Raw genomic sequence first — 6,752 nt, 5'->3', positions numbered from 1 at the left:
TTGCGACTGGACTGGACTTGGGAAGTAAAACCCCAGAAACACGTAGGATATCAATATTCAGCATAGACAATTTCCTTAAATTTTAATCACTTTCAGGATTAGTATTTTGCTTAATAAAAATTGAGTTTTCGAAGTTTACTTGAAATATATCAACAAAGATATATTCATTTATTAAAAAAAAAAAAAAAACATAAGGAATTTGTGTGTATTAATGAACGAAATATATACGACTAAATTTGACAGAGAACGTGTTTCTGTAATATACGACGATACAATCTTTGAATCGTATGGTAATAGGAAATAAATTGCTTTCACGGAATTTATGCAGACATATTTGTTTTCCAGATATTTTGTAATTTATTTGAACGGTAAAAGATTGAAATATTTGTAAGCAATATGCCTAAGCGAAACATGGGTTACGTACCTAGAATTTTTGTTTTCAATATTGCTTGTTAGTCACAATAGCAAAATAATGAGATGCTGGAAATATATATGCGATTTTTAACTCCATATTTTCCTGATAATAACACTTTTTTTACTGGAAGTGAATAATGTTTTATTTTGTCACTTTATGTGTAGTTTTTCGAGTTCGAATGCACAGTAATATCGTGTGGAATCGAGAAAAATATAATGCAACTTATTTGTCGAAATATTAATACCGTTTTGTCCGGAAGAAGAAAATTGCCATAACATTATTTTTTTTTGACATTTTGTTGTATGAGGTAGATAAGGTAGATGGATGGGGATATAATATGTGTCGTCATGGAGTATGTACAATGGTATATGCAATGCATCAATTCTGGCAGTACGAGAATGAATAAAATGTGTCATATATACAAGTACATGTCAACGCCCCGAAACATAAGGTCCGGACATCTCAAGAAAAAATTGTAGGCTTTTTAAATCTAAAAGTATCGGTACTATTATAATTGGGGATTACACGAAAATCTTTATAGAGTTGAAAAGGGAATCGTAGCAGTTTCTGGAAAGCCTTTTTTGGCATAATTCATGATTCTCAAAAATTCGTATAAGGCAAAGGTACCAGGAAATACTGAACATTTTTAGTATTTCCTGGTATTTGCCTTATTCGTTGACGGATTTTTGAGTATTATTAGGCAAAATCACATCTACTCTTCCTTAATCCATGATTGTCTTCAATCTTTGTATGTCTGCGTATATGCAAATCTATGCTTATGTGTTTCTGATGAGCCAGGGGGACCTGGTAAAGTTCGGAGTGTTACGTTTCGGAAACGTTCAAGAGCAATAATGTTACCACATGGTCACTCACTACTCATACGGCCATTCACTTGATAAGTCATACGGCCTCTCATGCGGCCATTCACTAGTGATTCAATCACATTCATGAGGTCACTTATGTGATCACTCACTTGGTCACTTATAACGTCACGCACTCATTTGGTCACTCATAACGTCACGCACTCACTTATATAGTCACTCATAATTTCACTCAGTTATATAGTCACTCATATGGTTACTCACCCAATCACTTGATCATTCACACAATCCTTCACTTACTCACTCGGGCACTCATACGGTCAGGGCAAACGCAATGTCAGGAGCGAATTTTCTGGGGACGAAAAGTCGGAGGCGAAATTTCCGGATCCTGTGTATGTGACCCTAACGTTTTAATGTTGTCACAGTTGTCATGTGTGTTTTGTGTCTAATCGTGTTAATTTGATGAGTGTCTGATTAAAAATTTACTGTTTTCCGAAGCCTAATGCAGCAAACGGTACATTTGTATCGCTTCTCATTCTTTTTTTTAAATTGAATTTCGAATGAGATCACCGATTGCGGTACACCCTGAAAAAATAGCGAGATTTTAGCACTGTCCCTATTTTAATATCACCAACATCAATTACACTATTACGATCAAAATAATAAACCTTTCGTGGTATTTGTAAATTTCCTAAATTAGTCTCATATTTGGATGATTAAATTTTTGAATTTTTCGAGAATTTCCCTCTTTTCCCTCTGGGGGGAAACAATAATAACTCCAACTGCGCACAAATATTCAAATTATTTTTCATTTCACTCGTTTCACCCATTTTGATTGGAAACACATTCACGGTATTTTTTAAGGAATATTTTTTTTAAATTTCCCACGGAAATTAAATTCTTTTCTCCCGAAGATTCCCGGGAACTTTTATTAAAATTTTTTCATGGAAATAAAATGTTGAAATATTTCAACAAAAAATTTACTTTTATTATCAAGAAAATATTAAAAAAAAAGAAACTGGAAAAATATTTAAATAGGAATTATACAAGAATTTTTCATGGCTATTAAAAATATTTTTTCCTTCGATGACATTGTTTTTTATTTTAAAAACATCAAATATGAAACGTATGGCTAAGATGGAAATTCAACTTTCAACATAGGATAGAAACAAAAACAAATATTTTTTGTTATGAGTATTAATTCATAGGCATTTCATACGGATTTTATTTTCAGGCGCTATTGTTGTCACGAAATCTAGTTTCCTCTAGCACAATATATGATCCTCTGGTTATAGTGGGCACTCGGGAGTGCTCGTGGTCGCACTGGGGGTCTGTGTTTGGCAGGCAGGGGCCCAGTCCTTTGTTTGCCTGTCTGGTCGAACTTGGAGCCCCGTGGGGAAATGAGATCTCATTATCCGGCGGTGACCTTTCAGTTAGAAATTCCTTGGAATATGGACTGGGTCACCGATCGGTTAGGATGTTAGGATGATGTTGTGAGGAAAAACTTTTCCACATAGTGTAACATACAACAGGGAATGACGAGAACAAATTAGAGGTATGCTGTGTCATTGACATGGCCGCGAGTTCTGAAGTGAATACGTGTTTTGTGCCTTGATTCGCGTGTTAGGTACTGATATAATGACATTATGTCATTATATCATCGGCTTTGGCTTTGGAATAGCTAACAAACGGTACCAATGTCGTATATTTTCGTTCTGAACTGCTCCAGATATTGCGGCATTTTTTTTTACGAATCAGGGAAGCGTTTCTCGTGCCCAGACGGGAAGAGATATTGAAACCAGAGTGACATCATTGGATGCAACTTTGTCATGTACATCTGATGATATCATTGCTTTCTACTTACTTGTGTTGGGTACTTCCTGAGGTACGAGCGTTTAAAATATTTTGTTATGAAACTTTTTGCGAATGCTCGCTATATCGTCAGGTGATTAAAAAGACTTATTCACGTCAACAAAATTCCTGTCATTCGCCAGTTTCTCACTTTTACTTCGTTAGATAGATGGCAGCAACGGGCCGAGCATGTTATACGCACGACATAGTGTATTTACGTAAGTCATGACGGGTTTGTTCACAAACACATTTCTGCATGTCAATTATTCATTGGAAGTTCGTCTTAGAAATGTTTTCGAATAGCATAAGTGGTCAGGAGTTTTCTTCAGCCGCTGGTGCGTTAACAGAGAGCCGGTCCGTGAGAAATTCCTCGCGGGCTGCAAAACATTACGATGAATTCATGCGAGCAGCTACATAATTTTGGATTCATTTCCAATATATAAACCGTCAAATCTCCCAATTACTTTTTCTTTCCCGTTAATTATTTCATCTATTTATTTATCTTCTTGCCGGTCTGCAAATTGATTCCCCGATTTATTTTTTGCAGCTTCGAAAATTATTTCGTCTATTTTTTTGCCGGTCCGCTAGTCATTCCTCTAATTTTTTTTATGTTTTTTGCTTTTCTGAAAACTATTTCTGCTATTTATTTATTTTTTCTGTCCCTTAAATTATTTCCTTAATTCTTTCTTATTAATTATTTCTCCGATATATTCATATTTCGCCACCCTGTAAATTATTTCGCATATTTATGGGTTTTTTTTGCTGGTATACGCGAAGCGTTTCCCCGATTTTCCATTTTTCCGGTTCGCAATCTATTTATACGATTTTAATTTGTTTGCAAGTCTGCAACTCATTTTTATCATTGCTACCTATCAGTGAAATTGTTGAGAATTTCTTTCACTGGTCTGCAACTGTAAAATGTTGAGGAACACTGGTAAAGAAATTGCAAGTGGTTGTATTGTGATCACGTTATCGTCATATTCTTGGTAATAGAGCCTTTCTAAACAGTTAAGTGTTTTCAAAGAGAGCCCATTCATAGTTGCTTAAGATACAGGAAAAGTTAATAGATTCTATCTTTATTTATTGAACAGCTGAACTTCAGCCTATATCGCCATCAAGGCAGCCCCTGTAGTGGTCGAGTGGTCATAGTGATGGACTCGCATCGCGAGAACCCATGTTGGGACACCACCGGTACCACATTGATGGTCGGCAGAAATTTGTTTTCTGTAGTTCAGCTTCAAGGCGCAAATGGAATACCATCTCTCCGTTAAAACGTCTCGCCACAGAGAGCAACGGCACGAATATTCAATCCATACACTTCATTTCTGAAATATAGAAGGTAGCACTGAAAAATCAAGCACAACAATGTATACGCACTGCTAGGTGCACACTTGTTCCAGACTCTGCCACAAAGCTGGGCTGGAAGAGATCTCGAAAACGAAATAAGTCCAGCGGCAAAGTCCTGGTGTTCATTCATTCATCATTAAGAAAATTGGCTTGAAGAGGGGGAATGGATTGTATTCGGATATGCAGCAGGAAAATCTAATGATGTCTGTGTTCGTTCAGCATGCATTTCGAGATTTGTGGTGGTCGAATGTAATGTTGCAATATGTTTTTTATAGTGTTGAAGGTCTGCATCTTATGCAAGGATAGAAGATTGTCCCTTGCGTGAGGAAAAAGTTTGATACATTAATACACTGGCGTTAATTGATAGTATTTACATTTCTCTCAGAGTCAATCCTGATGAACGTGAAGATTCAAGATCATCAAATAAATAAATAAATAAAAAATCACCGTAAATTATTATTCAACAATAAAACTTCAATTCACATGAATCTTTATTGAACACAAGAAAAAGACAAAAAGATCAATATACAACCTTGTGGAACTCCTCTATTAATTTTGGACATGACCACCCAAGAAATCCGGCATCGTTTCCCTCATTGGGTATATGGTAAATATAGAAATGAAAAAAATATATATATTATACAGCGTTTAAACTTGAATAATAACGGCTTCAATCTAATCGATGATTATAATGGTCAACTTATCGAAAGCATTATATATCTAAACAAATTTTAAAAAGTTGGTTTACAACTATTAAAAGTATTTAGAAGGATTTCAGAAAGCTCGGTGAAATATTTTCATTCAGGAAATAACTCCATTGCTGTTTAAGACTTACAAGATATTGATATATATTCAGTTCTATGTGAAAACGCATTCAGGTAATAGGATATCCCTTATGGAAAATGATGAAAAAAAAAAACTATCTAATCTACTATACTTTCTTATTCTCATTACTAGCAAAGGCAATCCTGTCACCAATATTACAATTTTTATCCTGGGATAGCACTTTCCTATCCCATACCACGTAACGAATGATCGTTTGCTTTACGACTTCTGCGCTTCTAGAGAGAATGGCGTAGTCCAGACTCTCTTCCTTTATCTTTAGAAGAGAAATTCTAGTAAGATCACGTTCTAAGGTATGGCTTCAACCAACGTCGCAACGCTCATTAAGAAAGAAGCTGAGGGGCATTATATGCTCTCTGCATTAGGCAAAGACAAAAAGTTCAGACAAAAGAACCATGATTGGTTGAGTTAAAAAAAAAAAAAAAAGAACCAAGAACTCTCTCTTGTTTAAGAAAGTTGACGGAAGGAAGAAAAAGGAAAGAAGATAGCACAGACAATTGGGTCACAAACAAATTAGAGGAGGAGGAGGAAAAAAAAAGTCCAGAAATCAACCTTTACTTTGTATTTTTAGTTTAAAGTCAAGAAGATCTCACTTGAGAAATAAAACCTTTCAAGAAAAAGAAAAGATGACCAGTTAACCAAACAACTTTCCTTCCTGTCTTTTGTTTTATAGTCAACATCCAAGATACCTAACTTTATTATTTTTCTCCTCCTCTAGAACCTGAATCAGCAAGAAAAAAAAAAATTTGACGCGGAACGAGATTGATCACGTGATTTCTTCTTGTTTCCCCCCCTTATTGATTGATTGATTATCCTTTATAGGCAAAGTCTTGGCATGCTTGCTATATTATACCTAACTATGGAGATTACCGCATAAATCTCTCCATTCAAAGAGTTTCCAACGGATAAAATTCTGCTTAAAGTAGTGCTTTTGAGTAAGAGCAAGGCGTATTATGTCCTCCCAACTGGAACTGACAGAACGTCAGAAGTTAGAAAAGTACCCTTTTTTAAATGCTTTATAAAAAGATATAATAAATGTGCATCATATTTACTTATATGGATAAGGATTTTGCATTGGTTTGATAGTCCCTCTACTAACACGGTTTACTCCCACTCTCAGTTTAGAGAAAATTTGGTTCGACGAGGTAGATATAAACCATTGCGAAATTAGATATTTATGTATTCATTATTTGATAGTTTATCAGGAGGTTTGTAGAGCTTTCAAGAATGCGATTCAACGAGCGATCAGGCTGTTAAGTCCTTAACGATCAGGGAAGAGATATCACGTCCACTCGCATATGGAATAAATTCATTCTAACTCTCTCCGATTTTCTTTATCTCTTTTCTCATCATCGCTTTATGTAACCCAATGAAACTGAACTTTTTTTTACCCTCCTCGTTCTTTCCATACCCCGGTTTAGTGATTTTCCCCCCACATATTATGCATCTTTCTACTATATGTTTATGAAAGAAGG

This window comes from Pholcus phalangioides, unplaced genomic scaffold (genome assembly GCF_987345545.1).
Source record: "Pholcus phalangioides strain wild (caught in Gottingen) unplaced genomic scaffold, Ppha-v1.0 ptg000004l_1, whole genome shotgun sequence".
Lineage (NCBI taxonomy): Eukaryota > Metazoa > Arthropoda > Arachnida > Araneae > Pholcidae > Pholcus > Pholcus phalangioides.
This window is presented reverse-complemented; position numbering follows the sequence as displayed.